Source organism: Callorhinus ursinus, unplaced genomic scaffold, assembly GCF_003265705.2.
Source record: "Callorhinus ursinus isolate GAN/ISIS: 27379988/994484 unplaced genomic scaffold, GSC_fseal_2.0 scaffold34, whole genome shotgun sequence".
NCBI lineage: Eukaryota > Metazoa > Chordata > Mammalia > Carnivora > Otariidae > Callorhinus > Callorhinus ursinus.
The window spans coordinates 14223880-14249953 of record NW_027397096.1 but is presented as its reverse complement, the minus strand read 5'-3'; the positions used below and the strand labels follow the sequence as shown (position 1 = coordinate 14249953).

Here is a 26074-nt window from a genome sequence, read left to right as displayed (position 1 = left end):
AGTATAGATCCTTTACCTCTTTGGTTGTTTATTCCAAGGTATCTTACGGTTTTTGGTGCTATTGTAAATGGAATCGATTCCCAAATTTCTCTTTCTACAGTCACGGCCCCCCTTTCCCCCACCTACCCCATGCTCTCTCACTCTTACTCTCTCAAATAAATAAAATCTTAAAAAAAAAAAAAAGGTGGAGACCACTCTCCTCAGAGAGGTCACCTTGAGACTGAGTCTGCTAAGGCAGACCATTCCCTGAGAGCTGGTTCCACAGGGAAGGGGAAAGAGTAGCAGGCTGCTGAGCACCTGTGCGTGAGGAGCCTAGCCAAGGGTGGGAGGATAGAGAGTGCAGGAAGGAGAGAGGAAAGGGAGGGTTCTGAGTCGAACCCACTCCCCATCACCTCCACAGCAGCCGGGTTGCCCTGAGCACCAACAGCGCACCAGGTACTCTACCAAGTGCCTTACGTGAGTTATCCCTTTTGAGTCTCACCACATCCCCCAAGGAAGATGAGTACTCTCCCTATCATCTCCATTTTATTTATTCTTTATGTTTTAAATTCTTTTAAGTAATCTCTATACCCATCATGGGGCTTGAACTCTTGACCCCGCCATCAAGAGTCGCATGCTCCACCGACTCAGCCAGCCAGGTGCCCCTACCATCACCATTTTAGAGATGAGGAAACTGACTTAGGAGCTTAAATAACATGCCTGAAGACACACAGCGCGTACTTGGCAGACAAAAACTGGGTCTCACACCCGGGTGTGCCCGATTGCTCAGCCCTTGCGCTCATGCAACCCCTGTAGGCAGTTCGTCTCTGGCCTGAGGAAAGGGTCTGGTGTTGACCAGTAGCCACCATCAAGTTCGGCCAGCCAGGGGCCTTGCCTTTGGCTGCAGGGCAGGCAGGGCCAGGGAGTGAAGGAGCCCAGGTTTGGGAGCGGGGGGCCAGGGGCTGGTGGCAGCGAGGGTGGCAGAACCCTCCTCCTGCGGGTGGCAGGCTGCAGCTTTGCAGAAATTGCTGCTAATTATAACCAAACAATGAGCAATCACAGCCCGCTGGGGGCTTAGCTCTGGTTAGAGGTCTGGCAGGCTTTTCATGAGAACCTCCCTGCCGCCTGAAGGCGGGGGCAGGAGCTCGGGGCTCCAGCTCCCTCCTCCCGCTCCTCCGAGCCTGGGCCCCCAATTCAGTCATGGCTTAGGGCTCAGTGTTCAGTGCTGCACGGGTATGGGAGGCAGAACTTTGCTCTCGCCTTCCGTGAGCTCACCGTCCCCCCAGCAGTCTCTTGATTGGAATCAACAAAAGCCAGGCCCACTGGAGCCTGGCAGAGAGGAGAAAGGTTTTGGACAGTTTGTGTCTTTGGTTACTTCTATCTGAGGGCCTTTCTTGGGTGCTGCAGAAACTTATTTTCTGCTCTTCGATATTGGGGAGCACAAAAGTACTTGCTCTGTATAAAGGATCTCTAGTGGTGCTCATTTCTACAGGACGTCCCATGGATAGGAACCCTCAGAATTCTGGCAAGTGTGAACCTGGGTCAGTAAGTCATTAGAGGCCTTGGAACCCGGAGGAGTTTCTCAAATGCCTGTTTTGAGGGCTCAGGACTTTGGGAAGGGTGTGAGGGAATAGACAGCCCCAGATGGCGGAGCAGCTGCCTCTGATTTGGGGGAAATTTACGCTGTTAACCCTTCCCAGTCTGAATTGTGGACAGGTGGATCCTTGGCCAAACTTCAAAGTAGATGGCATTTACCTTTGCCCCTTCATCCCCCTCTGAACTTTCCTGGCATCTGACTTCCCTCCGGTGTGCCCTGGGGACCATTCTTCCCACTCCCATATTAGGGCTTCCTTGTCAGCTATCAACCAATTGCATGGGTCTTAGTTGAAAAGTCATCAAAATATTATCCCTCTGGGGAACCATCATGGATGTTAGGGATACTTGGGTCCCATTCCCTAGGGAATCTCTAATGCCTCCCTAGCAGAAGCAATGGAGCTTGGTATGTATTTGTGGGGTGAATGAAGGAACATCCAGGAGGGACCTGAGAGGACCTCAGGTCCTCATTTTCCAGGTGAAGATCTAAGGCCCAGAGTTGGGTGACCAACCGTCTTGGTATATCTGGGATTGAGGGGATTTCAGGACATGGGATTTTCACTTTTATTTTTTTATTTTTATTTTTTTAAAGATTTTATTTATTTATTTAGAGAGAGAGAAGGAGAGACAGTGAGAGTACAAGTGGGGAGGAGAGGGAGAAGTGGGCTCCTTGCAGAGCAAGGAGCCCGATGTGGGGCTCGATCCCAGGACCCTGGGATCATGACGTGAGCTGAAGGCAGACGCTTAACCGACTGAGCCACTCAGGTGCCCCGGGATTTTCACTTTTAAAACCCAACAAGTTGGGGTGCCTGGATGGCTCAGTCAGTTAGGCATCTGACTCTTGAATTTGGCTCAGGTCATGATCTTGGGGTCGTGGAATCAAGGCCCACATTGGGCTCTGCCCACAGCAGGGAGTCTGCTTGCCCCTCTCCCTCTCCCCCTCCCCCCCACATGCACTCTCTCTCTCTCAAAAATAAATAAATAAAATCTTTAAAAAACCCCAACAAGTTGGTCACCCTGTGAGAAGTGGCGATAAGTAAACCGATGTGGGCAGAGTAGGCAGGCAACAGGAGTTGCCTGGATTTTGTTCATCAGAAAGATGAGAAGCACCAAACAGAGGCCAGGCAATTCTTAAAAGAAGAAATAGATGCGGCCAATAAACACATTAAAATAAAGTTGTCTTACTGGTAATATCAAAATACAAAAGAAAGCAATTTTCACCTATTTTCAAAGATTTAAAAAGACATGAACACGTTGGGAAACTGGACGTCTCATTCATTGTTGGCAGAGCATAAACTGTTTTGATTTTTTTTTTTAAGATTTTATTTTTAAGTAATCTCTACATCCAACGTGGGGCTTGAACTCACAACCCCGAGATCAAGAGTCACATGTTTCCCCGGCTGAGCCAGCCAGGCACCCCTAAACTGTTTTGGTCTTCCTGGAGGATAACTTGGTATGAGCTAAAAAAATGCCTTAAAGATATCCATGCCCTTTGACCAAATAATTCCACTTCTTTTTTTTTTTTTTTTAAGGTTTTCTTTATTTGACAGAGACAGACACAGCGAGAGAGGGAACACAAGCAGGGAGAGTGGGAGACGGAGAAGCAGGCTTCCTGCTGAGCAGGGAGCCCGATGTGGGGCTCGATCCCAGGACCCCGGGATCATGACCTGAGCCAAAGGCAGACACTTAATGACTGAGCCACCCAGGTGCCCCCAAATAATTCCACTTCTTAAAATCTGGTCTGAAGGAAATAGAGATATGATGTAAGTTTTGAGTACAATGATGCTTATTTATTCATGACGGCTTCATAATAAAGTCAAGTTGGAGGCAACTTAAAATTTCTTCCTAGGAAGCCAAGTTAAAAAAAAATCCTCTTGATTTTTAAGCAAAGCAATTCAACTCTCCTTTTGTTCTTCCCTCAACTTCCAGCTTATGTCTGAAAGCCCATATTTTAGACTCAGACAATTATTTCTTAAAGAGGAACAGCTTGTACCACTCCCATAGGCTATTCTGCCCCTTGGTGTAGTTACTCTGGTCAGAGCATTTTGGGTTGTAAATAACAGAAACCAACTCAGACTATCTCAAGAAGAAGAAAAAGAAGAAGGACAAGGAGGGAGAAGGAGAAAGAACAGTAGCAGGGAGGGTTTGCCTAAAGCCCTCTGGATGGGCTGCGCTTTCAGTAAGTTGGCTTTTTCTCTCATTTAACACGATTCTGAGTTTGAGTCCCTAACTCTGGTCCTTAATGGCCAGTTGTCCATAAAGTTGGTTAACCTGTCTGTACCTCAGTGGCTTCATCTGTAACAAGGGATTATTGGTATCTTATACAGCACTTACTACGTGGCAGGCTGTGGTATAATAAATAATTACATGGTTCTCACACAGAGCTCCTAAAAACCATGGAATTTCCTGAGTGATAGGACTGTCTTATGTTACTCATAATGAGCCCTTTCTGACCACTTCTGAGTTTATGCTAATGAGATGACTCAGGGTGGGGCCCCTAGATAGCTTCAGGATAGAAGCTGGCCACCAGAAAGACTAATAGGCGGGCGCCTGGGTGGCTCAGTTGGTTAAGCGACTGCCTTCGGAGTCACTTAATCCTGGAGTCCCGGGATCGAGTCCCGCGTCGGGCTCCCTGCTTGGCGGGGAGTCTGCTTCTCCCTCGGACCCTCCCCCCTCTCGTGCTCTCTCTCTCTCTCTCTCTCTCACTCTCTCTCTCTCTCTCTCTCTATCTCATTCTCTGTCTCAAATAAATAAATAAAATCTTAAAAAAAAAAACCAGAAAGACTAATAGGCATGATTAGAGGATGGGAACTTGCAGCCCCACTCCCCAATCTCCAGAGAGGGAGGAGGGCTGGAGATTGTTCAAGATAAAAACTCTTGAACAGCAAGATTTGAAGAGCTTCTGGGTTGGTGAATACATCATGTACAGGAAGGGTGGTGCACCCCGGCTCCGCAGGAACAGAGGCACCTGCACTGGGACCCTTCTGGACCCACTGTACGTATCTCTTCATCTGACTCTTCATTTGTATTCTTTATAATGAACGAACAAATGTAAGTAAAGTGTTATCCTGAGTCCTGTGAGTCATTCTAGCAAATTCCTGACCCTGAGTGGAGGTTGTAGGAACCCCCCAGTTTGAAGTCATCTGGGCAGAAATATAGGAAGTCTGGGCAACCCATTCATGGCTGGCATTTGAAGTGGGGGGAGTCTTGTGGGACTGGGCCCTGATGCTAAGTATGCGTAGTGTCAGAATTGAATTGTTGGACACCCAGTAGCTCTCAGAGAATGGTTTGTGTCAGAAAACACTGTCAGGCACTAAGCATGAAGTGTTCCTCAGTCCTTTTATCAACCCCCTGAGATATGTACTATTATCTGGTTGTATGTGGGAGTGTGCGTCTGTGTGTGCTCAGATCTTCTGCTTCTCCTCCTCTTCTCTCTATCAAGCTTTCTCAGAACCTTCATTTCCTCCTAACTTGGCTCCTTAATGGCTATTTCCGTACTAACACCACTACCCTACCCCCAGACTCAGACTAGAACCTGGAATGTCCCCTCGAGTCCCACCTGCTGTCGAATTCTGCCCCCTGCTACTACTCTCTTCTCTATCACTCCCCATTCACTGAAGACCTTATGCCTTCCTCACTATCCTTCTCTCCATCCCTACCTTCAGCATCATCCTGGTTCCTTCAATGTCTCTTAAATGATCTTGCCAAAACTCTGCCTCTCTGTTAATTAATCTCCTTGCCACCAACAATCTTTCCCTTCCTTCCCACCTCAGTCACCTCCTCCCACATCTCATCCTAGATCTTGTCAGCAGCATCAGCTGTACCATGTCCCCAAATCCCCATTTCAAGTCGTTCTCTCTGGCCACGTATCTGTTCAATTTGCTTCCCACTTCTACATTCCTCCACCCACTCAGGAACTTCTTCCATTCAGTGATCTCCAGTCTGTTCATTCATCCCCCTCCCTTCTCAGCTTAGAATCCGTGGTCCATCACAATAAACACACTTTCATATATCCTTGTCCTTTGTAATGATATTAAAATATGTCTGCAAGTTCTTTGACAATTGTTTAGTCTTTTTGGGCTGCCATAACAAAATATCATAGACTGGGTTGCTTCTACAACAGAAATTTCTTTTCTTGCCATTCTGGAGACTAGAAGTCTAAGGTCAAAGTTTTGGTCAAGTTCAGTTTCTGGCAAAGGCCCTCTTCTTGCAGATGGTCACCTTCTTGCTATGTCCTCACATAGTCTTTCCTCGTGTGCACATGGAGAGAGCAAGCAAGTGACCTCTCTGTGTCTGCTCTTATACAGACACCACTAATCTTATCAGATCAGGGCCCCACTTCCACGACCTCATATAACCGTAATAACTTCCTTAGAGGCTTCATTTCCAAATACGGCTATACTGGTGGTTAGAGAGTCAATGTTTGAATCTTGGGGAGACACAAACATTCAGTCCCTTACGATACTCCTGACTTGAAATGGTGGGGTCTAATTTTCCCTCCACTTGAACATGGACTGGACTTGGTGACTTGCTTCTAAGGAGTAGAATGTGGCAGAAGTAATGCAATGTGACCCAAGTCTAGGTCAAAAAGGATAACTTCTGCTTAGTTCTTCCTCTTGGATTGCTAGCTGTGTGGGAAGCCATATGTCAGGTTGCAAGGACATCCAAGCAGCCTTTGGAGAGGCTCACATAGAGAGGAACTGAGTCTGTTTGCCAACAGCCACCTCTGGCTTGTCAATCATGATGCACCATCTTGGAAGGAGATTCTCCAGCCCAGTCGAGCTTTCAGATGACTACAGCCCGGCTAACATCTTGACTGCAGCCTTATGACAGATGCCAAGCCAGAATTGCTAGCCAGGCTGCTTCCAAATTCCAAGTTCTGTCTCATAGAAACTATGAGCTAAGAAATGTCTCTTGTTTTAAGACACTAAGTGTTGGGATAATTTGTTTAACAGCAATTGATAATGAATACAACCATCTTGACCTTCTTCCTTCCCAACCTATAAGCCTAGTAAAACACTAACATGGGTCCAATCTTTTACCTCTTCCACACCTGTGCCCCAGCTGTTGAATGTGGTGAAAGGCCTCCCTTTAAAGTCATGACTTTGACCTCAGAGGACACCACACTGCCCAGCAATCCTACAATCTATCCCCCAGGCAAGCCATTATCCTACTCCTTGGAATAAGTGCTCCACACTCCTCTTTCCTCAGGCCTTCCCACAACTCCCCCTGCCTCTCACTTTCAGACATTGATATTATATTTTCCCCACTGAGAAGACAGAAATCAGGGAAAAAAAAATCCTTATCTTCCCACCACCAAAAATACCAACCTTCCAGATTCAGGCTGTCAGACTCATTCTGCTTTCTCTCCTCTTATGATGAATGGACCATCCATGTGACTGAGGCCAGGCCCTTGCCTTGTGCACTGGATCCCTTCTTGCTTATTAAAAGGCATCACTCCAGCAGTTATCCACCTTCTTATCTGCATTGTCAAATTTTTTCTCTACTGGACCATTCCCATCAACACACTAATGTGCTATAACTCTCATCTTTAAAAAAAGAAATCCCCGACTCTACCTTCCCCTTCAGTTACTTCGTCATTTTTCTGCTAACCATTCACAGCAAAACTTAAAAAAAATTATACTGTTTTGGGGCACCTGGCTGGCTCAGTTGGGGGAGCATGCGACTCTCGATCTCAGCGTCGTGAGTTCAAGCCCCATGTTGGGCGTAGAGATTACTTAAAATAAATTAAAAAAAATTTTTTTTAATGTACTGTTTTTATCTTCTCACCTCCTATTATCTGTCACACGTACTCCAATCAGGCTTGTTCCCCCTACCATGACAGTGAAACCACATTTATCACGGTTCCCAATGACTTCGATGCTGACAAATTTAGTGGTCGGTTCTCTGTTCTTACTTGACCCATCAGCAGCAATTTCCGTCATTTGATCACCGCCTTGCTGAAAGGCTTTCTTCAGTTGCTTTCAGACACTCCAGTCAACCAGTCTTCCCCCTACTTCACCAGCTCTCCCTTGTTCATTTTCTTTTTCTTTTTCTTTTTTTAAAAGAGTTTATTTATTTATTTGAGATAGAGTGAGAGAGAGCACGGGGGAGGCAGAGGGAGAGGGAGAAGCAGACTTCCCGCTGAGCAGGGAGCCTGATGCGAGACTCCATCCCAGGACCCCGAGATCATGACCTGAGCCAAAGGCAGATGCTTAACTGACTGAGCCACCCAGTCACCCCTCCCTTGTTCATTTTCTTTTATGGATTCACTTATCCCCTTTTGCCAGCATTAAGATTGGGATGCCCTAGGGTTTAGCTCTTGGATATTCTCTTCTCTCTTCTTTTCCCTTCTTCTCTCCTCCCTTCCTTCCTTCTGGGTGGCCTGATCTAATCCCATGGCTTTCAACACCATCCACACGCTGCAAGATCCTCTAGTTATATCTCTAAGCCAAAGCCTCTCCTGAGCCCAGGATGATGAAAGGCAGAGTGTGTCTTCAGTTTCCTCCCTGTGGGGCACGTTTTTCCCCCACTTCTCTGCAGTTTCTCTCTCTTCTGATATTCAGTTTATTCATAGTCAGGGGTAACTGATAGGATTACAACGTTAACTAGCACTTGGCACAGTGCCTTGCACATAATGGGAATATTAATCAAATGTAACTAAATTATGCCTTTCAGGGAACTATATTTACATTTAGCCAAAGGCAAAGTTATGCCTCTCTACTGATGAAATTTCAGATATGGACAGATATGGTTTCATCCTCATCAAGCCTGGGATGGAAATGGGGGATGTGAGTGTATTTTTGAGGGTGAGAGGCTTTTCTACAATTGCTCAAATCATGTTGATCGCTGATTCAGTCTTTCTGTAGGAGGTCCTTGGTGTTTCTCTTTTTTTGGTTTCATTGTGGTCAGGATAAGGTAGACTGGCTGACTAGAGCCGCAAAGCCACACCCTAAATTTTAGTGGCTCCTGCCTGGTTGCAGCAGCCCAATTAGTTCACGGCAGTGACAAGCTGTGGATTATTTTTCTGCTTAGCTTTTCAGAGAGACACTGTTCTTCAGCCACTGACTAAACCCTTAGTTTGGCCAACAATGGTGGATATTCCGGTCCAGAGAAGCAAGTTAGACCTTGACATTTGACTGAATCATTTTTAAAATTTCACATGTCAGATCCTCCATAAGAAAAAGATTATAATCTTACCTCCCTCCCCCCTCTACTTTATATTGATAAGATGAGCCTCAATGAGGTGAAAATGCTGTGGAAGTCAGGGGCACTGAGTTAGTCTGGGTCCTGTCACTCTGGGTAGGGAGCAGACTTGGATGCAAGGGCTATTTACGGGGTTCAGGGAAGCAGCAAGGGTGAGAAAGCAAGGGAAGGTGGTAATGAGTTGCAGGGACCAGCAACAATGGGGACTTGTTACCACCTCTAGGCTGAAGGGGCCCGTGGGGAGTAATGACCAGATCCCAGGGGCAGCGGCAGCTAGGAGAGAGTCTGAGACAGGAGACTTGGCCAACCATCAGCTCACCAGGGTGAGCTGGCCAAATAAACATCCTGACCTCCTCCTCCTTCCCATCTCCTATCAATGCCCCCCAGTGGTCAAAGCCAGCCAGAAACCAGAGGGCAAGAAAGCCTCTTGGGATAGACCACTAGTAGCTCAGCCTCCTGAATCTCAGAGCAGGGTGGAGACGGCTGGAGAGTGGAACTGGCTGGAGAGTGGAGCTGGAGAGGCCAGTGGAGAATATTCTGCAGACTTGTTCTGAAAAATAGCTCCCGGAGTCAAAGCTGTTATAAGGTAATGTTCTCAAGATGGTTGGCTTATGACCCCCTGTCTCTACTAACAAATACAACTAAAGCTGATGTTCTACTTCAGGATGGGGTATGTGATAGTTAATTTTATGTGTCGACTTGATTGGGCTAAGGGATGAGCAGATAGCTGGTAAAACATTATTTCTGGGTGTGTCTGTGAGGATGTTTCTGGAAGAGAATCAGTGGACTGAGTAAAGAAGATCCACCCTCATCAATGTGGGTGTTCATTATCAAATCCATTGAGGGCCCAAATACAACAAAATGGTGGAGGAAGGGCAAATTCTCCCTCTCTCTCTCTCTCTCTCTTTTTGTTTAAGTAATTTCTACACCCAACGTGGGGCTCAGACTCACAACTCCAAGATCAAGAGTCGCATGATCTACCAACTGAACCAGCTAGCCAGGCACCTCTTCCTTCTCTGTTTTTGATCTAGAATGTCTATTTTTTCCTACCCTTGGACATCAGGGCTCTTGGTTCTCAGGCCTTCAGGCTTGAACTGAATTATACCACCAGCTTTCCTGGTTCTCCAGCTTGCAGATGGCAGATCATGGGACTTCCTGGCCTCTCTAACCATGTGAGCAATTCCTTTAATAAATCTCTATACATACCTCTCTACATCCTATTGGTTCTGTTTCTCTGGAGAACCCTAATACACAGTATTAGAATAATCTATGTGTGTATGAGACTGCAAGTCTGTTCCCCAAATGATGCTTATGTCACAGGGACAAGATTTATTGAAGTGTGAGTATTCTACAGAGAGTTTTGGCTTAATAACTGATATCCAGATCTTCTCAGATGGAGAATTGGGAGAATGGGTATGGAGAGAAACTGGAGGAAAAGGGGAAGGACCTGACCTAAGAGGCTAGATCACCCTTCCTAATAAAAAGCTCAGAAAAAGGGAAGACATTTGGGTGCTGGAGAGAGTGGAGATTTTGACACGTAAAAGGCCCTTGAGTAGCTATAGATGTGACAGAATTAGGGAGGAGAAAAAGGGGCTACAGAAAAAAAATGTGCAAAGTGTTTATATCTTTTCAAAAGACACTAATAAATAATTGGAATTCCTCTTTAAATGACTTTCAGTTGCTGAACCATATTTCTTTTTTTTTTTAAGATTTTATTTATTTATTTGACAGAAAGAGACAGCTAGAGAGAGAACACAAGCAGGGTAAGTGGGAGAGAGAGAAGCAGGCTTCCCACTGAGCAGGGAGCCCGATGCAGGGCTCGATCCCAGGACCCTGGGATCATGACCTGAGCCAAAGGCAGACGCTTAACAACTGAGCCACCCAGGTGCCCCTGAACCATATTTCTTTACATGAGTGTCCAAGCAGAGCCAGGGCCCTCAGGGGACCCATAATTTTATTGGAGTTACACTAAAAAACCTTCGGTATGGTTTTGGCAAGTGAGCACTGGTCAGAAACCACTCCACACACCACAATCTCTATGCTCTGAGCAGTAGCACACAAGCCTGGAATGTTCTGAGAATCCATCTTCCTTCTAAATTGTTGCTCCTTATACAGGACCACTGTAAATGGAAGGGATGACCATTTTACTCTTTCTGTACAGAAGCCAGAGAGGATAAACAGGTTGTTCATGATCACCCAAAAGACTAAAAGAGAAAAGGAGGCACAGCGCGGGTCTCTGAATCCCTGTGCGGCCTGAATTCTGCTCAGCTGACTGGCTGCGAATTCTGTTTCCTTCCCTTTCTAGAAAGTGAAAATCCACTTTCACTTACCTTCCTGAGAAGGCTCAGGCTTTTGCCAAGGACTGGTGTGGGACAAGACTGGAACCTGAGCATTTATAAAATCATTTCTTTGGGGTGCCTGGGTGGCTCAGTTGGTTAAGCGACTGCCTTCGGCTCAGGTCATGATCCTGGAGTCCCGGGATCGAGTCCCGCATCGGGCTCCCTGCTCAGCAGGGAGTCTGCTTCTCCCTCTGACCCTCTTCCCTTTCGTCCTCTCTATCTCTCATTCTCTCTCTCTCAAATAAATAAATAAAATCTTAAAAAAAAAAAACAACTCAGAGCAAACGGCTCAGACCATCTGCAGAAAAGCCCACCCACCCTGAACAACTTTATCGTTGTCATGGACCAATAGATTCCTTTTATTGCTTAAGCCAGTCTGAGCCATGTTTTCTGTTTTTGCAGTAAAGCCCACCCATCCTCCTGATACCCTATGGAAGCTTAGCCTCTGTGCTGAAGGAACAGGAACAGGGAGGCAGAGTCTGGGTCTGAGAAGATTCTGTCCAACACAGGTGATATGTCACTGTGTCACTGGGTTTTAACTCTCTTCCTTGGGGAGGGAGGGAAAGTCAGTTAAATTCATCTCACAGCTGGCTGGCGAGTGGTGACAAGTCCGTCATTCAGCAAAGGCACAACTGAAAAGATGCTCATGCGTTTGAACGTGACCCTCTAGGAGCTCCAAGGGCTTGGGTTGCCAGAGCCATGTGGGGCAGCTGTTCTTTACTCCCAGACGGTCCGTGTAAAAATATCAGGAAGTCCCTGAAACTGTATTAGGAATTTTTGTGAGTACATTTTCACCAGGTTTTCAAAAGGAAAGAATCACTGCTCTGTTTAAATGGTATAAAGCCTTCTAAACCCACTTGCCTGGCTTTCCCCTTGTCATAAAACAGAGTGACTACTCCTCTTCCTTCTTTCTCCCCCAGAAGGGATGGGCATCAGAGAGATCGTAGACAGCGGATAAACCCGTTAGACGGAAAAATCACGTTTAAGTGATCAGGGACTGTGCCAAGCTATTGGGAGAGGTGAGCAGGGCGCCGTCCTGAGGTGAGAGAGTCCATCTGGAAGTGAAGGCAGACATGAGCTTAGGTGAAGGAGAATGACGAAGCCCAGACCTGCCCTCTCTCTAGGAGCCCCAAGTCCATGGATACACATGAAATGCATCTGAGCATGCTACAAGCCATGAGTGCTTGGGGTAACAACGACCATTTGCATCGTCTGCTGGTTTTCAGTGGGCATTCTAGAACACACTGCCTCATACGGGTCATGGGAGCTGGGTCTCACATGTTGCCCCCAGGTTCACAGAGTGCCGGACCCAGGGTCCCTCAGGAAACAGCATGCTGTTGCCCAGACTTGGTGTTCTGTTTTCTCTCCTGGTGCTCTATCCTTTATAGCAGTGGTTTCTAAACCTGACTGATCAGCAGCACACCCGGATGCTTCCCTGTAATGCAAAGTCTTGGGCTCTTCTCCAGCCCTAGAAAGGCTCATTGGATATATCCGGGGCAGGGCCTGGGCACCTGCATTTTTGGAAGCATTGCCAGGTGAATCTGAATACCACTTAGATTTTTGGAACAACCGCTGTACATAAAGAGTACTGTGTGTGTGTATTTGCACACGCGTGTGTGCGCACTCCAATAAGCAGGCCTAGCAAACCTGTAAAATAGGGAACATATCTTGGATGGCTCTCATCTACTTTTTTAGGGCTCTCCTACCCTTTCGCCACTTTTCCTGATGCCTCATGGTTCTTTTGCTAACCTCTCATCAGATGGCAGCTTTGTCCCTTTTAGGGGTTGGTGCTTTGTCACAGTAGACTCTTAGGGATGGATAAGTTCAAAAGCAGTAAGTCTCTGATGGTAGAATTTCAGGCTTTGGGACAGGCAAGTGGGTGTGAGAGCTGTTTTAGGGAGGGAGGGGGGACATCTTACTGTGCCGTACGCTGGGCCATGGATGCTCTCTGCCCCAGAACTCCCATGTGTATTATCATTTGCTTGCACATCTACCATACAAATAGAATATCCACAAAACTCTCAGAAAGAAAAGCAAATAGATATCACGAGCAGGTGGATTTTTAGAGTGTGCAATCCTTTTTAGGGGGAAAAAAGCACGATGAACGCATTTTTCGGTGTCAGGTCTCAGCACAAGGCATGCTCTTGAAGCTGGAAGAGAGGCATCCAGAAATATGAGTTTGTCATGGAAACGCTGACACGGCTTCAGCCGAGGGATGCTCACAGGTGCAGCCCGGAATGGCGCAGCCTCTTGTGGCTTATTTACATCCTGACTCACTGAATGAATTCTCTTTTCCTGTTTCCTGGCCCTGGAAAGCCAGCTGGCCTTCTGGACCTGGGGGGTGGGGGGTTCTTCACCAGATAGGTGGCTGTGTCTCTCTTGGTGGTTTTAGGCTTGTGGAGCAGGGAATAGAGATGGTCTTAGGATTGGTCTCATATCTGGGAGAACGACTCCTGGAAGGAGCAGAGAAAGAAATGAGGGAAGGGGGTAGGGAGGTAGGCGAGTAGGAAAGAAGGAAGGAAAACATACTGATTCCAAGTGCCAGGCACACCCCTAGAAACATAAGCATCATCTGCATGTCTTTATCACCATCAGCTGTGTCCCAGGGAGTTATGAAAAGTTATTGCTACATTACAGGGGAGACAGGCAGGTAGCACATGAAGAGTGGGAGCATACAGCTCATCCTTGGGTAGACCAGCTGGCTGGGTGGTATAAGGGTCAGGAAGTTTCCCCTGAACCTACCACTTTTGTTGATGCCAAAAGCAGGACACAAAGGTATTCCCTTCCCAAGCAGCCAGAAAGCTGGGAAAGCAAATCCTTCCTGGAAGAGGCTGCACAGTGACCACCCTGGGTCATGTCAGGGGCAGATGACTGGCCACAGACCTGGGGCTGTGGGTGGGCCTTGCTGGAGGTGGAGCACTGGGTCCCTGGAAATATGGGTTCTTTCTTCTTCCCAGTGGGGCCCCAGGACTCTGGCAGGAGCTGAGGGGGGCCTCGGCTGCTTTAGGGAGCCCATGGGGCAGGGCTGGAGAGCCTGGGGGAGAGGGTTGGGAAAAGGAAATGTGGCTTCTGTCTGTGAGAAGTTTCCATTCGGTGGGAAAATGTGGTCCCTTAGGGGCTCCCAATCCAATCCTACAAGGGGGGCAAGAGCTCTGCACATGAGTCCAAGAAAGATGGAAGACAGGAGGCATGGTCCACACCTTCCAGGACTTCCCAGTCCGCAGAAAGAAAGACCTGTTTCTTCTATCCTGGCCATAGGCTGCCCCCCAGTCCCGGCCAACCATGTCAGGAATTGAGCTACCACCCCCACTCCCACCCCGGGGCAAGCGCTGGGGTGAGGCTGACACCCCTCCAGTGCACTGGCCTGGCCTCACGGCACCCCTCCCCCTGCAGCCCTTTCTCTCTCAGCTGCCTGCTCCTGGGGGGCTGCGGCCTTGGTGGGCCCAGACCCCCTGCTGGAGGCTGGCTTGCAGCCGGGGCCTCTGCGGTCAGGCGCACCTTTCCTTCCCCACCAGGAGCCCCGGGAGCGTGGGAGACATTCCAGGGCTGGCTCCGGCGCGAAATTTGCTGCTCGGTGCGCCAGGCGATCAGAACGCACTCCTCTCTCTCTCCCTCGGAGGTGTTGATAGTAACAGCAGAGCTGCGCTGCCAAGTTGGCAGGGGAACGCAGCGACTGTGCACTGCGGATTGCGGGGGGCGGGGAGCAGCCAGCCGGCTCAGCGCTGGGCCAGAGCGCCGGTTTGTTGATCCCTCCAGTCTGGCAGCCGGCATCTTGCACGAGGAGGGGAGACTGTGCCGGAAGGTGGGAGGCTCCAGGGGAGGCCCTGGGGCCGTGGTGCGGTGTGGGGTGTCTGGAAGGCTCCCCCGGTCGGTGGTTTGGACACCCCCAGCCCCAACCCACTCCCCCCCCCCCCCCCCGCCAAGAGGCATGCCAGGCCCCACAGGCAGGGTAGAGATCCATCTTTGTTCCTGCAGCTGCTGAAGCAGCCGTGGACTTTACAGACAGGAGTGGGCCTGGGTGGGGGCTGGCGGGTTCTAAGCTGCTTCCCCTGAGCGGGGGGGAGAGAGAGAGAGAGAGAGGATCTTAGGAGGGCACCCAGGCTGTCTGTCAAACGGACCTGGGACCTCGGGCAAGTCATTAGACTTCTTTGAGCCTCAGATTAATAGCTCCCCAGAGCTTTATGTGAGGATTCAACAAAGTAATAACGGCAAAAACTTACCTTGCTCCATGGCAGATGCTGTGTTAAGAGCTTTTGTATGTAAATGCACTTAATCTTCAAATGACTTTATCAGATAGGTACTGTTATTCCCATTTTATTAATGAAGTAATTGAGGTATAGAGGGGTTAAATAACTCACTCAAGGTCACAGAGCTAGTGAGTAGCAGAGTTAGGTTTGGACCCAGTCCTGTGTCACCTAGGCCCTGTTCCCAGCCCTTATACCCACTGCCTTCGCGGGACAAGAGTTCTTAGCACAGTGCCTGGCATAGAGCAAGCATTTGATGAATGTTAGCTCCCACCATCGCCCCAGAGCAACTCCAGAAAGGGGACCCAGGCTCCTGACACCCTCCCCAGGGACACCATGGGGCCCTACGCTTGTCTTCCCCGTCCATCTTTGGCCTGCGCAACTTCACTTAATTCTAGGAGTTGAACAATTCCTCCTTTGGAAGCAGAGCCCACTGGCCTTCCCTGCTCCCCTCTTCCTGCCGAGGCAGAGCAGAGCAGAGGAATTCTCAGCTTCCTCTAGTTACCCCCAGCCTGCAAAGAAAACAGAGTCTGCTGTGTCTGCTGCCAGTTCCTCTCTGGTGGCAGCCACAAGCCGTGTGGCTGCTCAGCGCCAGCCCCAGCCCCAGCCCCTGCTGTGGGGAGAGCAGGAAGCCCCGGGCCAGACCCGGCTGCCCTACATCAGACCCGAGGCCCATCAACTTCAGGGCTGGATCTTGGGGGCTGCTCAGAGGGAGAGAGCCGGGCCAAATCATTTCTTGTGGACTCTTTGGACCCTGAAGAGCTGACTGAAGGTTGGTGTGCTGCAATTCATAGTCTCTTCTTAGGGTAGGAAGTCTATTGTGTAGACACGTTCCCCATATTTCGGGGGAGTTCATTAATGCGGCCTTGCAAATGAGTAACCAGCTTTACGAGTCCACTAAACTGTGCTACTGGCCATGCTCGCCTCTTAGAAAATACCAGAGAATGAGTCCTTTGCCACTTTCCAGGCAGCCAGAGCTCCGTCGGCTAGTTGTGAGATAGACAAACCAGAGCTGGGAGTTTGGATCACTGACCGCTTCTGAGGCCTGAGTTCCTCCCTGAGACAATTAAACCCCAATTGTCAGTGCTGGGGGAAAGGAACTGCATACAGTGTAGATAGCTTAAAACAACACTGTTTTGTTCTATGTGGGGGGAAGCGTGGTGGGTATGTTAGCTATAGATTTACCGTCCTAATTCTTTCCTGCAGGCCTGACTGATGGCAAGCTGGCCCCGAGGCAGGGGGATGCCCAAGATGACCTGTAAGAATTCCTTCCCTCTAGAGGCCTCCATAGAAATCCAGAATGAGCGAGCAGAAGTGGGGCGAGGTTCAATTTTCCTGAAGAAGCCCTGAGCTGGAGACAGGATGCGTTGACTATTTATTTATTTACGAGGCTATCGATTATAATGCAGCTTTTCCACAGGATCCTGGGCTGGAGTTGGGGGAAGAATCCTCTTACCAGTTAGCTTCCTTTGCTCTGAGATGTCAGGTACTCAGATAGGCGGCTCTCCCTCCCCTGGCTCTTCCTCCGCCCCCTACCCCTTCTGCAGCCCTCACCCCTGAGCGCACTGACGGTTGGGGGCTCCAGACAACCCCTCTAGTTTCTTTTCTCACATCTGTATGTTCTGGGTTCCTTCCAATATTTAGGACACACTTGAAACCCTAAATCTTCACAGCAGGGCATTGTTTAATTTGGGTACAGACATTCGATTTCTGAGCTGTGAAAGACCTCTGAGATCCTTCCAGGAAAACCCTTTTGTTTTACTGAGAAGGAAGAGAGACCAAGGGAAGGTGATCTCCCCAAAGTCACACAAAGAGAGACACACAAGCTGGACAAGAATTGAGGCCTCCTGATTGCCCCAGGTGAGGACACTGAGCGCTGTACCAGGTGGCCTCCCAGTCTGGCCCCCTCAACCCAGGGTTGGGGGGTGGTGCTGAGCTAGGAATCCCTCTCTGGGAAGCTGGCCCCTTTTGCAGCCTCTCCTTTGTTTTGTTTTTGATGAACTCTCTGCTCTCAGCCTGCCCCACTCCGACATGGCATGGAGGGGGTTATGTGTAACCCCAGAGCAAAACAGAGGCTAACGATAGTGATTATGAGCCTGCTCAGCTTCTCCTGGCTGAATCCACTCTCCATTCCCACCTCTGTTCCCATCAGCCACTTCTCCAGAGGTGTCTCCCATCCTTTGTGCCCCAACGCCAGCCTTCAGATTGGCAGAGATGCCCATGTCCGTGTGTCTTTGTGAAAGAAAATGAAGGCTCTTCTTTGGCCCTGTTTCCAGGGCTGTTTGCTAGAGAGGTTGGAAATGGTCTTTTTAGGTGGGCAGAATCCAGGAGACAGGTCAATGCACCAAGACCCAAGGGCTGGCTCCCCACTTTGGAGACCCTGAAGTTTGGCCCAATTGAACATGGCTCTAAAGATGAGGGCCACTGCTTGGGGCTAGGTGGGCACTCTGCCCTACTTCATTCTACTTCTTACGTTCATTTTGGCATCCAGTGTTCCAAAGTTTAACCCCAACCGAATTTACCAATCTCATCTCTTTTTCTTCCCTTTTCACAGCCTATGTTGTAGCTAAAAGGAATTCCACACAAGCACCACATTTCCTTCCTGTGGCCCTATCATTCTAGAATGCCTTACCTTCTGGTTCCACACATGCAGCAAACCCACGTTCTATGCCACTTTCCCTGAGTATAGCTGGACCCCGCAATTGATCTTCACAAGAACCTCAAAATTCTCCTCATTTCTCTCTGGGGCTACATAGTTAGAGGGTGGCAAAGACAGGATTTGAACCCAGGTCTGTTGTCCCAGGGTCTATACTGTCAGCCGCTGCACTATATTGCCTATCAAGAAACAGCTACCCTTCCCCAAATTATCTTCCTCTTACCTAGGATTTTGCCTGCACTTTCCTTATCACACATCACTTTTTGGTTTTTTTACTGGAGCTATTTACATCATATACCTTAACTTCCTTCCTAAACGATGGTCTCTTCAGCGGTTGGGGTTGGGTCACACTAGGTGTGTGCCTGTGCTGGAACATGGCAGGGGGCCATTAAATGTGTGTTGGATGAAGGAATGAAGACATGACAATGGATTTGAATCATGGTGAGGTCTAGCGTCTGCCCATGGGGGAGTAGGGAGTCGGAACTCACTTTTCTGAAGGGCCCAGCTTCACACTTCCTTGATAAAGGCGCCATGGGAAGTGAAGGGGACGGAAGTGTTTCATCGATGAGTGAGGTCAGGAACACAAACCCTTGCCCGTCTCTAATTACAGAGCTTCTTCACACTGGCGGCATGCTGGGGAATGTTTTCAGTTCTCCAGGTTGGGAACTGCAGGTATCCCTGATTGCTTTGTGTGAACTGACATCGTTATGAAAGGAAGAGAGAGAAGAGAATAATAAAACTTGTGAGGGATAGCTTTGCCGGGCGCGGGGTCTACCCCGAGAGTGAGGGCCTCCAGTGCGCAGCCCACCTTCAAGACCCACTCCGTTAGCTCAGAGGGGACTCTAGCCACCGTTTCTGTGCTGGATGGACTCCTTGGGGATCAGGGACTCCACATGGAGCGGTCCGTGGCAGGGGTGGTCTCTAGCTGGGCTAAGGGCAGGGTCAATCCACTGGGGGTCCTTCCAAGTTGAGAAGGGGTAACAGGAAGCTCTGAGGTTCAGGGCACTGGGCAGAGGACCTGGAGTGTGGGTGTCATCTACGAAGGGTGTGTGTGTGTGTATGTGTGTGTGCCTTCGTGCTCTCCTGAATGTGTCAGAAGTGGTGAGGGAGGCCACAAGGGGACTGTGCTTTTTTTCAGGGCCTTGAGGTGCCCTGCTGGGCCCACTTTCCTCAAGGCTCTATTCAGGATTCAGCTTTTCTGGCCCAAGGCCCAATAGGCAGATCAGGCTCCATGGCTAAGAGGAAGTTTTCCCGCTCTGCCTTCATGTAGACTCACTTTGGGTGAGAGAACGTAGGTTCTCACCCAGAACTCCCAGCCTCATTGCCACAACTGTGTACATCTCCTGCCCAAATAGAACAATAGCTGAAAAACCTTGCCTGTGCATGGTAGTTTTACTCTGATGCTTGTATTTTCAAAACCCATTTACGTCCATTATTGCCTTCCACTCTTCTTTTTTTAAGTAAAGCTTTTAATTTTTATTTATTTATTTTTAATTTTTGTTTAAAGTAGGCTCCATGCCCAACATGGGGCTCGAGATCAAGAGTCACACACTCCACCAACTGAGCCAGTCAGGTGCCTCTATCATGCTTACAACAACCCTTCCAAAGGGGCAGAAAGCTGATTCTTTTGATTGTAGATAAGGAATTGAGGCCCAGAGAGGGCCATGTGACTTGTTTCGGGTCACACAGCAAATTAGTCATGGAAACCCAGGTACCCCCTCTCTGGCTTCGTGACTCCAAGTACTTCCCTGCCTTCAGTTCTGTGTCCCCATCTCCCCATCTCCTTCACCTCCCGTCTCCTCAAAGAAAATCCCCACAGAGAGGCTCGCACTTTATTAGCAACATGCACATCCATTCTCCTGGTGCTAGGTAGGCAGCGACGCAAAATGGGTGCCTTTCTCACCCCTTTCCCCCATTCCTACTTACCCCACCCCACCCCCGCCCGGGAGGAAGCTCATTTCTGGTGAGAATCCTCAACACAGCTCTTTCTGAAAAATGTTGGGCCACATGCCAGGGAGCTTTCCTGGGAGGAAAGCACTATTTGCCCTTCCTGGGAAGAGGAAGAGACAGCGGTGGGCCTGCGTCTCCGTAAATGAGCCAGTGCAGGCCTGGAGCAGGACTGGAGACAGGACAATGTGTTGCAAGTTTCCCTTTGCCTCACTCCCCAGACTGGGAACCTCATGGTCACTAGGTGACCATTTCTTTGAGACTTAGAAGTCATCTGGTCCGGCACTGCTCTCTGAAACTTTGTTTATCTGGCTTTGGGGTGAGTCATTCATTGATTCATTCATTGACTCAACAAATACTTGTTGGCTGACTACTGGCCACATGTCAGCCTTTCCTCTGGATACCACAGTGAATGTGACAGGCAAGATTCTAATTAGTCTGGAAAAGGACACAGCTGGCATAACTGCTGGCTGAGAGTGGGTTAGAGTGAGGTCAAGATAGAGACGTACAGGGTGCTCAGAGAAACAGCGTAACTGGGAAGGCCTTGGAGAAGAGATGTCTAAGCTGAAGATGGAAAGATGAGTGGCACATTAAGAACCCAAGAGGAGAAGGAGTGCTCCAGACGTGGAATAGCATGTGTGAAGGCCAAGAGCCTAGAGAGCACCTGGTACATTTAAGAAACCGAAAGAAGGGGACGCCTGGGTGGCTCAGTCGGTTAAGCGGATGCCTTTGGCCCCGGGTCGTGATCCCAGGGTCCTGGGATCGAGTCCCACATTGGGCTCCTTGCTCAGCAGGGAGGCTGCTTCTCCCTCTCGCTCCCTTTGCTTGTGCTCTCTCTGTCAAATAAATAAAATCTTAAAAAAAAAAAAAAAGAGCGAAACCGTAAGAAGTATGCAGGGCTGGAGTCCAGCGTGCAAAGGGTCGGGGAGGAGGGGGGTGATAAAAGATAAGGCTGGAGGGTGAGGCTGGGGCTGGGTCATGAAGCCTTGGGAACCGTACGGAGTGGAATGTACTTTATCCTAAAAACAATGGTTAAGCCCCTGACAGGATTTAAGAAGATGTGTGACTTGTTCAGATTTGTGTTTTAGAAAGATCTGTTTTGGTGTGGAGCAGTGCTCTTCAGTGGAAACGTGAGGAGAACCACAAATGTGAGCCACATATGTATTTTAAAATTTTCTAGTTGCCACATTAGAAATGTAAAAAGAAAAGTTAAAACTTTTAAAAATAATATATTTTGTTTAATATATAAAAATACTATCATTTAACATATAATCAATAGAGAAATCTTAAGATATTTTACATTTTTTTTCATAATCCAGTGTGTATTTTACACTTACAGTGCATCTCAATTTGGACGAACCATGTTCCGAGCGTTCAATAGCACCATGTGTCTAGCGGCTACCATGTTGGACAGTGTAGATGGTGAGAATGCATTTGAGAGGGGCAAGAATGGCAGAGCTGCTGCAGTTGACCTGGAGGAGAATGGTCGCTTGGGGATAGAGACAAAGGGACAGATTTCAGAGATATGACTCCCAGGCTGCCATACCGGGCCTGGACTTAATACCTGGAGATTCCATTTATCTGAATGAAACATAAACTCCTATTTTGTTTGGGCCATTTTACTTGAGGTTTTCTATCTACTCACATCTGGATCTAATTTTAAAGAACACAGCAGCTAAATGGAGATGTCCAGTGGATAGGTAGATCTGATGGATCTAAATTAGGAGAGAGGTCTGAGAAAGTTACACATAGATTTGGGATTTCCCAGTCCATAGTTGGTCATTGACGCCATGGCAAACGTACAAGATCTCCAAGGGAAGGTGGTCCAGTGAGAAGACAAAAGCATCTAGAACAGAACTCTGAGGAGCACCAACAGAAGATGTGCACAAGAAGAGGAGCCTGCTAAGGAGACTGAGAAGCAGCAGCCGGGGTTGTAGAAAGTAATCAGGGAAGTACTGTGCCATGACGCTTAGGGAGTGGGGAGTCCCAAGGAGGGTGTGATCAACAGTGGTAAAGGCAGCTGTCTCTGCTTGCTTCTGTAGGTATGGATGGCACCAGACAGCCTGAGTAAACCAACTTAGGTTTCTCTTACAGCCACAAGTTCCAACAAAGGCTGGAAAGGCTGGTCATGTCATCCTCCTGCTCAGTGCCCTGCGGTGGGCTCCAGGTTTCTTAAGGATAAAGTTCTAGCTCCACAGCACATCCTTTAGCCACCTCCAAAGTCCGGCCCTAGCTTTTCTGTCCAGACTCTTTCCGTCTCCAGAATGCTGTGCTCCTGCCAGGCCCGACTTTCTACCATTCCCTGCCTTAGCTTGTGAGCTTCTCTCTGACTGAAGAATCTCCCCTCCCTTCTTTGTCTTTTTTCCTTCAAATCCTACTATACTTCAAGACTTACCTCAAATGACAACTCCTCTGTTCCCTGATTCTTCTAGATAGATTGATTGCCCTCCAACCCTGTGTCCTCCGTTGGGCATTTGCTCACTCTCGATCACAGCCTTCATTGTAGTTTAGCCTGGGGTCAAGTTGGTTGTGCACATGTGTGTCTCCCCGACTAGGCTGTGAGCTTAGAGAAGTCGGAAGCTGCTCCTGGATACTCATCCCCGTCCCCCTTCCAGAGAGCTTGTTTAAGAAGTCTTTGTGGATTTCATGGAATTTTGTCCCTCATAGCCCCCAAGTAATAGTGTGGTTTCTGTCTTCTTTGTCACATCACTGCAGGGATTATGGGGGTGAGGGAGACACTGAAATAGAGGGACCCCTGATTTAGAGGGAAATAGATAAGCAGCTGAGTCTGAATCCAGCTGCTCAAAGAAATAGTCACAGTCTGAGCTTCCCCTGACCCAAGCAGCTTGTATCATCTGAGTGCTCAAGAACCACCTTATTGTTAGAAAAGGAAGAGAAAAATTAATGCAATAAAAGCTGGTACTTTGAAGAGATGAACAAAGTTCACAAATCTCTAGCTAGACTGACCAAGAAAAAAGAGAAGACTGTTACTAAAATCAGGAATGAAAGAAGGGACATTACTATAGATCTTAAAGAAATAAAAAGATTATAAAGGAATACCATGAATAACTACATGCTATCAGATTAGGTGACCTAGATAAAATGGACAAATCCTTAGAAAGAGACAAACTACTGAAACTAGTTCAAGAAATAGATAATCTGAATAGACCTAAAAGAAGTAGGTTGCTGTGGTATTTTTAAAACATCCCACAAACAAAAATTTAAGCCTAAAAGGCTTTACTGAATTCTACGAAGTGTTTAAAGAATAATATCCATCCTTCACACTCTTCCAGAAAAATAGTATAGTAGAGAATACTTTCCAAAGCAGTCCAGTATTATCTAGATGCTAAAACTAGACAAAGACATCAAAAGAAAACTATATATCAATATTGCTTATGAATGTAGACGCTAGCATCCTCAACAAAATGCTAGCAGAACAAACCTAGCAACATATAAAAAGGATTATACATATCCAAGTGGGACTTATTCCAGGAATGCAAGATGGGTTTAATACTTGAAAACCAATGTAATACAAGATTGTGTTTGTATTGTATTTGTATTGTAACAAAACCACATGGTCAACTCAATAGATGGAGAACAAGTATTTGAAAAAGTCCAACACCCTTTCATGGAAAAAAAAAAAATTCAACAAACCAGGAACAGAAGTGAACTTCCTCAACTTGATAAAGAACATCTACAAAAACTCCACATCTAGCATTAAACTTAGTGTTGAAAGACTGAAAGCTTTACCCCTAAGATTAGAAATAAGACAAGGATGTCTGCTCTCACCAACTCTATTCAACAGTATACTGAAGGTTCTAGCAAGGGCAATTAGGCAAGAAAACAGAATAAGAGCACCCCAATTAGACAGGAAGAAATAAAATTATCTGTTCATATGTGATTTGATCTTGTAAAGAGAAAATTCTGAATTCACATGAACATACACACAAACTATTAGAAATTAATGAATAAGATCAGCAAGGTTGCAGAATATAAAATACAATATACAAAAATGGAGTGCCTGGGTGACTCAGTCAGTTGGGTGTCTGCCTTCAGCTTGGGCCATGATCCCAGGTCAAGCCCCATGTCAGGCTCCCCACTTGGCCGGGGGCCTGCTTCTCTCTCTCCCTCTGCCTCTGCCTGCCTCTCTGCCTGCTTGTGCTCTATCTCTCTCTCTGTCAAATAAATAAGTAAAATCTTAAAAAAAAAACCAAACCCCAAAATACAATATACAAAAATCAATGATATTTCTATACACTAGCAACGAACAATCTGAACATGAAATAAAGAAAACAATTCAATTTACAGTAACATTAAGAAAAGAATGAAATACTTAGGAATATATTTACCAAAAGAAGTGAAAGATAAGTACACTGAAAATTACAACACATTATTAGAAGAAATTAAAGAAGACCTAAATAAATGGAAAGGAATCCCATGTTCGTGGATCAGAACATGTTAACATTATCTTAATTATCTTAATATATTGTTAAGATAACAATACTCCCCAAATTGATCTACGATTCAACATAATCTCTATCAAAAGATAGATATCAATAGATATATTTAAAGGTGGCTTTTTAAAAATTTCTTTTTAATTTAAATTCAATTTAGTCACTCATGCTCTCTCTAAAATAAATAAATGAAATCTTTATAAAAAATACAAAAACACGAATTCAAAGAGATACACGCACCCCAATGTTTATAACAGCATTATTAACAATAGCCAAATTATGGAAGCAGCCCAAGTGTCCATCTATAGATGAATGGATAAAGAAGATGTGGTATGTTTATACAATGGAACATTGTTCAGCTATAAAAAGGAGTGAAATCTTGCCATTTGCAATGACACGGATGGAGCTAGAGAGTGTAATCCTGGGTGAAATAAGTCAGTCAGAGGACAGGTACCATATGATTTCACATGATTTCACTCATGTGTGGAATTTAAGAAACAAAACAAACAAGCAAAGGAAAAAAAGAGAGCGAGGCAAACCAAGAAACAGACTCTTAACTATAGGGAAAAAACTGGTGGTTACCAGAGGGGAGCTGGAGGGAGGATGGGCAAAATAGGTAATGGGGATTAGAGAGTGCACTTATGATGAGCACTGGTGATGGATGGAATTGCTGAATCATTATATTGTACACCTGAAATTAATATAACACTGTATGCTAACTATACTGGAATTAAAATTAAACATGTTAAATGTTCAAAAAAATAAATTCAATTTAGTTAACATATAGTGTATTATTAGTTTCAGGGGTAGAATTTAGTCATTCATCAGTTGTGTATAACACCCAGTGCTTATTCCATCAAGTGCCCTCCTTAATGCCCATCACCCAGTTACCCCATCCCCCCAACCACCTCCCCTCCAGCAACCCTCAGTTCGTTCCCTACAGTTAAGAGTCTCTTATGGTTTGCCTCCCTGTTTTCATCTTATTTTATTTTTCCTTCCCTTCCCATGTTCATCTGTTTTGTTTCTTAAATTGCATATATGATTGAAATCATATGGTATTTATCTTTTTCTGACTTACTTCACTTAGCATAATGCCCTCTAGTTCCATCCATGTCATTGTAAATGGCAAGATTTCATTCTTTTGATGGCTGAGTAATATTCCATTGTAGACATATACCACATTTTCTTTATCCATTCATCTGTTGTTGGACATCTGGGCTCTTTCAGTAATTTGGCTATTGTGGACATTGCTGCTATAAACACTGGGGTGCATGTGCCCTTTCAAATCACTATTTTTGTATCCTTTGGATAAATACCTAGCAGTGCAATTGCTGGGTCGGAGGGTGGTTCTATTTTTAACTTTTTTTTTTTTAAAGATTTTATTTATTTATTTGACAGAGAGAGACACAGCGAGAGAGGGAACACAAGCAGGGGGAGTGGGAGAGGGAGAAACAGGCTTCCCGCTGAGCAGGGAGCCTGACACGGGCCTCGATCCCAGGACCGTGGGATCATGACCTGAGCCGAAGGCAGATGCTTAATGACTGAGCCACCCAGGGGCCCCAGTACCATACTACCTTGATGATTACAGCCTTGCAATACAGCTTGCAGTCCAGAATTGTGATGCCTCCAGCTTTGATTTTCTTCAACATTACTTTG

The 26074-nt window shown here is 47.0% G+C and overlaps 1 long non-coding RNA gene across 1 annotated transcript; it reads right to left on the bottom strand.

Annotated features, from left to right (window-relative positions):
• Positions 1–11487: 11487 nt before the first annotated feature.
• On the bottom strand, positions 11488–22561 carry LOC141370388 (uncharacterized). Its single transcript, XR_012374382.1, has 3 exons — positions 22360–22561; positions 11979–12172; positions 11488–11879 (listed from the first exon to the last, which is right to left on the bottom strand). It is a non-coding gene; the product is annotated as an uncharacterized lncRNA (long non-coding RNA).
• Positions 22562–26074: the final 3513 nt, after the last annotated feature.